General features: G+C 41.1%; 1 long non-coding RNA gene across 1 annotated transcript in view; it reads right to left on the minus strand.

Moving 5' to 3' along the window:
* LOC109299171 overlaps positions 1–5,514 on the minus strand; it is a 59,737-nt gene extending 54,223 nt beyond the window's left edge. Inside the window, exon 1 of the long non-coding RNA XR_002097787.1 lies at positions 5,363–5,514. This is a non-coding gene — a long non-coding RNA (uncharacterized LOC109299171). The remainder of the gene's footprint in view (positions 1–5,362) is intronic.
* Positions 5,515–12,117: the final 6,603 nt, after the last annotated feature.

The following is a 12,117-nucleotide window of genomic DNA, read 5'->3' on the forward strand; positions in this document are numbered from 1 at the left end:
GTATTGCAAAAATCAGATACTCTCACAAACACCACGATAGGCAATACTGATGTAACTCTGTGAAGTGGCGACAGCACCGAGTACAGGTCTTTTTGGTTTCAGAAATCTGGAGCCTCTCCCGGGGAACCTGTAGACTTCTCCTCCTTGAATCCTGGGTCTTTGAAGCCTGTGCATAGGGGATTTCTTTCTACAGCAAAATCCTGAACCCCCTTTCTGGCAATCTCCTGAATCCATAACTCCTTTGGGAGGAATGGGGAGGAGTTTCATAAAAACTTCCCTGTCTCTTTTTATCTTGCTGTCCTTGTCAGTCAGTGAACTGTGAAGCCGCATCGGAGAGAGAAATGAACTCTGACCTCATTTTTTTGACAATTAGCTAGACTGGGCTTTTATTTTTCTTTTGCCTCTTCACTTTTTAAATGATTAATAAGACAATTTGGTCCTCCGCTTCTGTGGCAAGATGTGTGTGCTGACAAAGCATTACATCGCCTCTTCCAGGTCACCCGGCAGCGGGCCATTTCTTTGTGAAAACACAGGAATTGGAGGGATTTATTTGAAGAATTCAGAGGCTGAGACACAGGAATTTTTGCCCTTCAGACCCTGGCAACTGTTTGTCTGCAGCCGTCTCCAAGTGCTAACAACTGCCACAGGCGAGGAGGGGCTGATTAACAGGAACCTGCAATCTTTCAAAAACAGGGTTTTTTCCCCCCTAATATGCAGCCACTGACCCTCATCCTGCGTTATGCTGTCATGATCTCTGTTGTGCAAAAAAGTTTTGGATGACAAAACACAGGACTGTAAACACCCTGGCTTTCAAACACAAATGGAGCCTTGCTCCAGTGAGCTCAGCACCTGAAACAAATCTGAATTATTTGCTGTGCATTTCAATCCCGGACTCCTCCCCTCTTCTCCCCCCAACATTTTAAACCCCTGCTGATGTGTGGTTTGAGTACTGATTGTTAGGGGGTAAGGGCATGGGCTATTTCCTTTCCTGAATGGTCCCATTGATGCTTGTACTTGCATCATGTTTTACTTGATATAGATAACTTTTAGCACATGAAGCAGTCCTTGAATGCCCCCAGATGTGCTCAGAAAATTCTGAGGGAGGGTGTCCTATGATTTTGTCCATGTGAATAATCTGATGGAGGCTCAGGTAAGTTGACAACCCACCAAACCCCAACTTTGGAGACCTTCATGGCGTCCAACTCCCCACCTTGAGCCTCTCAATCGCCAAATGGCTCTATGCAGCTGCCCAAGCTTTGAACATGTTTCTCCAAAACTCTCTGGACCCCAGTTTTCCCAGCTGTTGACAGCAAACTGTCAGGCAAGGTGGGCGCAGATTTTCCCACACTCTATAGCCAGCTGCCACCTTCCATCAAAAGGCCTTTATAAAGAAAGCCATGAAAGCTCTGTGGATTAACATGTTTGAAATGAGACTGGACAAGGACTGGAGAAAAGTTGTGTGGAACAATTCGACTTTGGCCTCTAGTGGATGGCTTAATAGGATTTTTTTGTTTTCATCTCTGACTTCTAGGACTGCAAGCAATACATGTTTTGTCAAGGAAAACGCATGGAAATTGAACTTTTTTTCCGTGTTGCTTCAAAGTGTTCTGTTCATTCTAGGATACTGTTCCACTCATCCCAGGATCAATTTCAACCCTATATAGAAAAGCATAATATCTATGCAATAGTTAAGTCCTTTTTAAACCCTATTTTACAGACTTCAATATTGGTAGGTGTCTACACAGGGATGAATTTCACCTGAGGCACAAACCAAGACCAGAAGAATGACTGGTCTTTTTCTATTTATCTCCGTTTGCTATAGAATTGACCAAATACCCATTGCTATAGCAATCACTGCTTAGAGTGTTATAGCTTTCTCTGTGTGGGATGCTGGCTTTCGTCCTATCTTAGTGTTACTATATGTTCACATAGGGTTACATGCAGCTGACAAGAGTGAAACTAGAGAGAATATACTGCTGCATTGATGCCGAAAGTGTGTTAGTACTGATGAGGCTCATGGGAATGAAGTACTGCGGAGGGGAGAAAACAGATGAGTAACTTAATAGCTTCAAGGACAGCGCCTTACCTAGGGACTGATCCAAAGCCCCTTGAAGTCAAAGGAAAGACTTATTGATTTAAGTGGACTTTGGATGAGTCCTGCGGTATAAATCAGCAAAGTTCAACTGACTTCAAAGCAGCTGCACTGATTTACTGCAGCTAAGGCTTTGACCTTTAAACATTTTGTGTCCCCCTCTCTATTTTTCATAGGGTGGAAGTTTTTCTACAAAATAAAAATGGGAGGTCTGGAAGGAGGAGAACTTTTAATAAATTTGAGGCCTATCCCTAATTAAGGATTTGGCATCCCCCATGGGTCAAGGACTTAGCTCCAGACAAGCTCTTTACTTATTGTTTGATTATGGAAATCTTTTTGTAAATTGGCATAGGTGAAAGGCACCAGACTGACAGCACAGGAGACTGGTTGAAATCTCCTGTTTATCCACAGAGGAGTTATAATATGGACATCAACTGCTGAAATATCTAATAGCCTTCATCCTGATCTGACTGTAGTTTTGTCTAGAGGGAGAGGTCATATGTTTGATTCAGGTTTCATGGCTGATTCAGTCCTGGATTGAGATTCATTCCTACTGCTCTGTCTACCTAGCCATCTTTCATTTCACAGAAGCCACTGACCACCTGTGTTAGAGATCACTTCTACAACGTGCCAAAGACCTCCTTGGAAATGCTAATTTTTTTTTAGTTTCCTACCAGGCCAGTGGGAATAGAGGAAGCACAGCACCTCACAAAATAAGTACATTATATTTTAAAGCACTTAGGACCCAATCTTTCTCCAGCTAAAATCAATAGTGCAACTCCTACCATTTTCACATGGTGCACAAAGGTAACAGGAACTAGCCATTTGTTTTCTACTGACCTTCACTGACTACAGACCCTTGACCTATAGGTGACAGGCTCTGGTATCCTATTCATAAGTCCTGAGCCTTCCTGTATCAGAGCTCTGAGTTGTTTTTAAGCTGGGTGTTTTTCTAAGATTTCCAGGAGGCTTTGCCTGCTCCTTAAATCTTTTCTGGAAGGATTGTTATCTGTCCAGATGTTCAAGAGGGGGAGGAATCTGAATGAAGCCTTCTTCATCACCTCTCACAAATGTTCCCTTTCTCTGGCAGATGCTTTCCACTCCTCCCACTCCACAGCCACAGCTGGGCAGCTGTGAGGAACATGCCAAGATACATCAGGCTCTATAGATAAGTTATTCCATACAGCGTAAGGGGAAAAACTAAAACAGCCACTGCCCCAATGCCAGGGCTCTAAAATACAGGTGTTCAAGCACGTAAGGCATGCAACTTGTTAATAAGAAGTAAAAATATATTTAATGGTTTATAGAATGTTTCTTAATATTCCTATAGTGGCTTAGCCCCCAACTCTGAATGGGACCCCATTCTGTCAGGCACTGTGCAAGCACACAGTGAGATACAATCCTTTTTTCAAAGGGGTTAGCAGTACAGGAAGGTGAAATGACATATCTAAGGTGACACAGCAAATCAGCAGCAGAGTCAGCAGCTGCCCTATTCCCAAAGACTGTTAGTCCAAATGACTTATTACAGAGAACTTCTGTCACATCCCTTTTGTTAAGTTTTCCAGACTGTATAAATAATATAACACAGCTAGCTAAATAAGGGTCCCTACATATGTGTTACTATTGTTGTCCTTGTTTCTTCAGACAAATAACTTTTGAAGAATTTTGCATAGGTATGTCTAATCCACAGGCCAATCAATGGTATCATGAGTCAAGGTCTCATGAGACAAGGCCTTTGTATAGTGTCATTGCAACATGGATTTTGATGCTGAAGAATTGACAATCCCTTAGCAAGAAGGAGGGCACTGGGTTGATCCATATACCTCTCCTTTCATAAGAGTATGTCCCACAGGTTGTTAACTTCCCTACCACTGCATATAGGGAGCAGGGGAAATTGAATCTAGTATGAATGAAGATACTGATTCAGAGGGGTCTTAGGAAGAAAACTTTCAACCATGGAGGAAATGGAGAGGAACGAGAAACTATGACGGAAAAGATACCAACCTGTTTGAGACCAATCATGTAAATCAAATAATACAAGCTCCTGAACTGGAACTGGAATATGGCTCTCTGAACCTCATTCTCTTCTCTTATGCTCCAGGGTAAGTAACTTCATGGGGTAATTTCATGGCAATCAGCAGAAACACAATAATGTTCACAAGTAGTATAAGTGAGAGAAGAACCAGAGCCTTTTCTCTCTTTCTCTGGAGTTTTCTAGAACCAAACAACCTGCTCTCTTGGTGGAAACCAAAAGGCTATAGGTCCAAAACAGTTTTTGGAAACAGTGTGAGAGTGAGAGTGAGAAGCAGGAGATGGATGCGACAAATGCATCTAACCCATATACAACCACACAGCAATAATTTGGCTGCAGACAGTAAGGAGTGTGGCCATATATCAATGAGGATATATTACCCTGGCATCTTGATCCTATCATTTGAGGTCTAACAACTGCTACCAAAGGAGTATAAGGGCAGTCAGTAGCTGAACTAGGAGTGTAGCAACACTTGTTGCTCATGATACAATCTTAACTTCATTGGAAGCACCAAGACTTCCCAACCCATGATTGTCATCTCCGCTTTTGGTGGGAAAAACAAAGATCCCAAACTCTACCACACTCACACCCATATTTAATAATCTAGCAGCCCATATTTGTCTATTTATAGTATCAAGGAGCACCCCCTTCTGTCTATTTGAGCTTGATGGTATTAAAGGTAGTTTAATAGCTTCTCTGATAAAAGCAGGAGCTGGAGACACAGGTCTAGCCAGAAGAGTATGGCTGAAGCATCTGAGGTTCTGCATGAGGTGCTGTCAAGTTCAAGCCCAGCTCCTGAGTACAAGTCTCTGCTGTCCATGAGCGAACAGCAACATGCAGTTGCTTCATTGAAATTAAAATGATCGCCCTTCCCCAGGGGTGAAACCTTCCAGTGAGAACCATGGGAACCTGCTTTAAAGAACTGTCTGGAGACACTGGTATTTTTGTTTTTACAGTTGATTAAATGAGCTTTCCTTAATGGATGTTAAACCTAGGAATGCCCCCCCCCCCATATAATTTTTTGAATTGCAGAGGGAATTCTAATCTGCTCGATTACAGGTTTTGGAAGGCAGAATCCATTCAGTCTTGGTTGGCTGAAACCTCTTTGGTTGTTGTTTTTAATTATCCCTAGAATGGACAATATCTCCTTTTCTAATGTTCTATTCTTCTGCTCAGAGGTTCTTCTGAGGACACCTGTCATTCATATACAGAATAATTCCAAAAGCTTTTTCACCTACCTTATTCCATTAGTGGGACAACACCAAGGGTAAGGTGAATCTCAAGGTAATTTAGGGTGGCAAAATGTGAGAGAGTTATTAAAGTGGTTTATCAGAAGGATATATGGAGAGCGAGGGGCAATCTAAGAAATATAATATGAGTCTCCTTATTTATGTCCTAGTCACAAGGCTTCACCTGTTCCTTTGCATATAAGAGACCTCAGATTGAGTTATCATTTCTCTGCACTAATTCATGCAAGCCATGGGCAAATGATTTCATTCCATTTCATGGGAATGTTGAGTACTTAGCATTCGATCTCATCACAATACTTTCCCAAAGAGTGTAGCACTAAATAGGTCGAATACAGCTGGCAGGAAGAGTTTTCACATTCCACAAAAGAATCTGGAGATTTTGACAATTGTTCCCATTCCAAGTTGGGATGAAAAGATGAAATCTCAAACATTTTCATCAAATAATAATCTGAAAAAAACAAATCAAATGAAAGAAAATAAGGATGTTTTGGTTCCATTTCAACCTTTTATCACTTTAACCATTCTGTCTAAATCTCAGGTGGACTTCTAAACCAAAAATTCCTAATACATACTACATCTTTCATTGTGAAAATATGAAAAATTGGACATTTTAAGAATTCTGGAACTTGTTTTTGTTTGTTTGTTTTTGAAAAATCAGGAGATGTGTCAAAATGACAGACTCGGTTTTGACCTTCTAACACTTTCCAGCAAAAAACAAAGGTTTAACTTGGAAAAGCCCAACCAGAGCTTATGTTGAGCTCTTTTGAAAATTTGGCTGTCCACTTTGGTATCTCTGTGGAGAATTGAGTGAAAATCTGTCCCTGGTTGTAGGTATGATACCTTATTGAAAGCTGGGCCCTAATGGATAGTGGCTTTTTATTTTCTTTAAGATATGAGTTCAAGATTGATGTCTGAATTGTTTTTGTCTAACTATGGACTAGCCTGAAAGGTCCATGAGTCTGTATCTTATGTTATTGTCCAATGCAAGGCCTGCTATTGACGCTCATTTAATATGAAGAGCATAATGAATAAGTGATTATTAGTGAGGAAGCATTCAACATTTTGGCCTGAATCAGTAACCAAAAGCAAGGGGAGTGCCCAACCCTCAGGTGCTGTAAAATGACATAGCTTCAGTGAAGTCAGTGCCACTTCTTTGACTTAAAACAGCTCAAGATTTGGCCCTGAGTGTTTATTTGAACCTTATCCAAAACTCTCTGAACTTCTTTGGCCTGGAAATCAGGTAAGCAATCTTAAGAGTTTAGCTGGGTCAGAAATACTGGTTTCAGCAGGGTTAGAAATACTGCAAGACAGCATTCCTCAGAGTATTTCAATGCTTTTACCTCCAGTCAAATCTCAAAGAGGGCAAAGGAATGTGAAAGTTTTAAAAAATTGTTTCGTGAACTTTTCAGATTTGAAAAAAAGGTCAAGTTCAGTTTGGTTCAAGTGTCAGGTTAAGGTTTGATACAGCTCTTATTATATCTGAACAGGCTCACACCTACCTTGTTCCAGCAGAGCTTCATGGTTATTGGTCAGAAGTGACAATGAAGCTGTGCACTGAACTTAATCCTCAGTGAATATTTGAGTCCCACAACGAGGAAAAAATAACACTTCATTTAGCAACTATGCTGCTATCAGCACTTTGGGTTCAATAAAGAGCCTAAACTGCACTGGCAGATCAAGGGCCACAATTCCACAGCTGGATTCCCCTGCCTATACACTTAGGTCAATGAAAATACCAATTCAAACAAAAAGCGTTCTGCACACTGGTGCTAGGAGCCTTCTAAAAGAAATCCAGTAAGAGATTTGGAATGTGATAGGTGAGTAAATCAATGGGGAACTACAGTTTGAACTGAAACATATTAGTAAAGCTGTAGATTCCTGTGAATGAAATGCAAAAGGTGATGCAGATTTGGGGGTGGAGGGGGGAGAGCATGTTGGCATCATGTTGTGATTCATCAGCATCTGAAGTGAGTTCTAGTCCATGAAATCTTGTGCTACATATATCTCTTTAGTTAGTCTATAAATTGTAAATCTACCCTGCCTTCTTTTTGACTTCAGACTAACCTGGCTAATTATACTTGTTTGACCATGTTGTGGAGACCAGGACTAAAATAGTAGGGCTAGATAAAACAGAGGAAGGTTAGGTTAGCAGTTATGGTCCCAACCTGAGATTTTGAGACCCAACTTCAATTTTCTGCCCTGCCACAGACTTCCTGTGTGACCTTGGACAAATCACTTGGGGCCAGTTCTTCAAGGTATTTAGGAGCCCAACTTCCCATAATTCCTTAACAATAAATCATGAGAGTTCAGCTCCTAAATGCCTTTAAAATCTGGTAGTGTTGGAGTGATGAGGTAGCCATGATGATCCAGAAATTATGTGAGAGACGAGGATTATTGTGGGTGATAATTTGTATTGGACTAACTGTATGCCTGGGACAAGCTTTTGAATGCATTGCATTCTTCATCAGGTCCCACAGCAATCCTTGCCTCCTTTAAAAATCGGAGCCTTTGTCCCACTGTATCTCTCTTCACCAGCTGTAAATTAGGACTAATAGTATTCTCTGCCTACCAGGAATGTTGCAAGGATAAATACTCTGAAAGCTGTTAGGTGCTCAGATGCTATGGTAAGTGGTGGGTTCCATCTGAATCACTGCAGCCCTGAACAGACTAGAAATGTTCTCACTAGTTTAATCTGAATTGCACCAGTGTAGAAAAGGAGCAGACAGAGAATGCAAATCCCTAAAGCAAGGCACTTTCACACAATCTGGAAGAAGTTAGGATAAAAGTCTACTAGTGTAAATTACACTGGGTTAGCTCTAATCTGTCCAGACCACTCCTGGTAAGGCATTTGCTAAAGGATATCACCTACTTCCTTACCACTTTGTAGCAATGCACTTTAATAGCCACCTACTTCATGCAGCTACCCCAGGATTGCTGCAGATCTGTCTGTTGTTGATCCCAGTGGAATTTACATCACTATATAACAATGACCTAAACATTACTGGGGCATGTGATTATCTGTCCAGTGCCTAACACTGATAGACAGTTACTCATCAAGCTTAAGGTGAATGGCTAAACTTTGGCATATAGAAATCTTGATGCAGCTCCAACCTACACACTACTTAGCTTTAATCCAATGTGAATAGCCTCTCTATGTTGTATGTAATGAAAAATCTTTTGAAAATATATGTGCTTGCTCAGCTAACAGATCATAGCGAGACAAGACAAGCCACTTGCAGGATGCTTGAGTGCCTGTTTAAACTGTGTGCGCCTGCCTACAGGTCTTGAGATATTCAAGCTGATTCTCTGGGCTGTTTTTCTTCCAGTTCAATCAGTTCACATCTGCTGGGAACAACAAACAATTAAAGAAAGCAAGCTTAACCATTAATGAAGATGGACAATGATTAGGAACATTGCTAAGTTCTTTATTTCTAACTTAACAGCCTTTCTGTTGTCTCAGTGTAATTGAATTATTTTTTGGCAAGCCAGAGCTGGTTAAAGTCTTTTCAGGAGTTAATGAGCCAGGGGAGAGTTGTTTCCCAGGTGTCCCTAGTTTGAACATTTGGTTTTTGCAGGTTTTCTTGGCTTTTTCCACACAGTGTGAGGAATACCCATAGATAGTGGGTGTGCAGCAGTTGGCATTGTTCAGGGCAGTTTAAAGCCTGAGGAGAAATGCTGATGGCTGTGGTTTGGGGGGAATCAGGGAGAATGTTGCTCTTAGCCTAAAGACTTTGGGTCAGGTCCTCATCTATGACTAACCCAGCATGGATGCTGTACACAGGAGTTTTAGAGTTTACCATTATACTTCCCAGTTTTTGCTACTGCTCTCCTATGCAAACCAACATCCATGCATCTTGGTCATGAAGCATAAGGCTGGATCTTACACTGGGCTGCAATGACCACAGAGGCCAAAGCACAGCCGAGGGCTGGCATGAACTAGGAGCCCGTGTGCCATTACTGTCCTGAGAAATCTGATCCTCTCTCAATAGCCTGGTGTTAGCTTTCAGAGTCACTCCTGATCTGGAGCCATTAGCTGAACTGTTTACATCATTGTTGCCCCAAGGAGAAAAATACTGCCAATAATTGCATAGGTGACTTCAAAGGAAAGTATTACTGCTGGGAATTGCCCTCCCTTTGTTTAGGAAGCCGACCAGATTTCATCTCAGAGAGGTGTGGCCAAAAGCCATTCGGCAGCACGTGTGCATCCTAACAGCTAAGTTTGTTTTTCAATAGTCTGTTTGGAAAATCCAAGTCCATTACTATTAAAAAAGGACTCTCTGGTATGCTTCTGGATTGTGCCCGAGCTGAGATTTGTTATATATTAGGAAAGCAGAGGGGGTAGGAATGGCTGATTCATTGACTTAAAAAATGCCAAGCCATCTAAGACTTGTCAACAGCAGTGGGGAGCGGTGCAGTTGGTCAGCTCTGCCTCATTCGGCAATGTCAAGTGGGCATTTTCAGAGGAGGTTGAATATTTGTGGTCAGGGAAGTGACTATACCCTGTCCATATCTGCTCCCTCTGTGCCTCTTGAGTAACATGCAAATTGTGTTGAATACTGTCAAAAACAAGTTTTCACTGAAGTCAGCACTCCTGAGCTAATGTAGTGCTTGAAGGCAGAACCGTGTGCCAATCTTCTTTGCCTCCCTCCTCCCCCCATCAACAAAGCTACCCTCTAAGTCCTGATCTCAGCATCTTTTTTTTACAGGTGATGACTGCAAAGCAGAAGGGGTGAACAACTGGCCGTGAATAAAATAAGAACCACCTTGAGACTTTGTTCTGAATGAGAATTAAACAAATTAAATTGTTTGAGAAGTTCCATCAAAATTCAGCGGCCTGAAAAGGCTCAAAGTCTGGAAACATTAAGATAAACACCCTGATTTCTGAAATACATACATGACTGCAAGGCAACTGGCTTAGTTTTCAGATACCATGTAAAACAAAAAGTACTGCCAGCTAAAAATCTTCCGTTTAACTATCAGCACTGAGAAATTGGGTAATGGACAGAAGTTCCTGAAGACAGCAGAGTACTGAACATGAAGCAGTCATGTTTAGATTCCCTGTACTGACTAAAAACCTTGCTTCTCCTTAAATAATGCATTAGCCAGAAAGTCGTTGCTGTGGGGAAAAATGTATTCCAAATTTATTCAAAACTGAAAGTGTTCCCAGCTGGAATAACTGGTGAAGCTCAATTGATTTCAGTGGTGTAATGTGGACTGGTGCCAGTGGTGGATTTGTCCTTGTTTTTACCAATGCTGTTTCACTTAATTATTTCTCTATAAATGATGGGCACCCAAATGGAAGGAACATTGGAAACTGTATTTAGCAGAGAAACTTGTCGAGATATTGTCAAAATGTATCATATATTGTGGGGAAGGGCATTCTGCATTGGCTGGAATATTTGGCTTGGAGTTGACTTTGCTGGCTTCTTATTGCAAGTATGATGATCCAATTATGGCCTCAGGAAAGTCACTTGATCCCTTTACCACAAATTATTGGTCTTCAAAAAACTGTGGTAACTACATATTCCACAAGTGTGCTGGGCAAATTAATGAATTAATTATTCTTCCTGATTCAGGTACTTTAAAGAATTGTTTCATTTTACCAACCCTTATTAAACTAGACTGAATCTCTGTCACCTGTGTGAAGTCCAGGATTTGTGAGATCACATCAAGAAACGTTCCCATGAATTCAAAATAATAGCTTCATGGATAACAGCATTCCCAACTACCTCCATAATTATATTAAGGCATTAATACTTTTGTATGAGCTATAAGGACCATCACACTTCAGGATATAGCTGAACTAGTAGCTAGTGAGGATTAAAGCTTTCTCCACAGGCAGGTTAGTCAAAGTTAGCTTTCTAACACATACCTATGGAGAACTGTAGTACTCACTGTCACTGACAACATGCCATTCTAGCTGGACTCCTATTTTCATCTAGTCTGGCAATTCCTATACCCCTACAAAGCCTAGTTATGAGGGCATGGGCCCTTGCTGCCAGTGCTTTAACACCAAAGTACATAGTGGAGCTGGTATCACCAGGATCCACTCCTTCCTTCTAGAACTGGATGTAATGTCTCCAGTTGAACATGCAGATCTCAGATTGGCCTCTTCAGTCAACTCTGGATGCACAAATGACTTCCCGGTCTGCTAGAAGACTATCATCCTCATATCGAGGGACTGCCAATGATGATGAGAGCTAAGTGCAAAAAATGGCTTTCCTATCATAGAATCATAGAAATTAAGGGCTGGAAGGGACCTCGAAAGATCATTGAGTCCAACCCCCCCTGCTTTGGGCAAGAATACTGCTGAGATCAAATGATCCCAGCAAGGTGTCTGCCCAATCTCCTCTCGAAGACTTCCAAGGTTGGGGACTGCACCACCCTAGCTACCAATTCCCCCCTCCCCCACACGCTTGAATCAGCACAAATCTTGAAAACTTTCACAAACTGATAATAAAAAAATCATTTGAAACATCTGATTTTAATAACTTCAAAATGTTTCATTTCGATCTCTTATTTTTTATTGTGTGAATTAAACTGAATGCTCAAAGCTTTTGTTTTGAACATTCAGATCAGCTTCATGAAAATGTTTCATTTGGATTGTTTCACGCCTTTTTTTCCTTAAAATTCTTTTGAATTGGGTTTTTATTGAAACTGGCCCTTTACCAGTTTTGGTTTTGGCATTTTTCTAATGAAAAAAGTGGTTCACTGGAAGATTTCTGACAAGTTATAATAATTAG

This window comes from Gavialis gangeticus, unplaced genomic scaffold, assembly GCF_001723915.1.
Source record: "Gavialis gangeticus isolate Ggan-Ray unplaced genomic scaffold, GavGan_comp1, whole genome shotgun sequence".
Classification (NCBI taxonomy): Eukaryota; Metazoa; Chordata; order Crocodylia; family Gavialidae; genus Gavialis; species Gavialis gangeticus.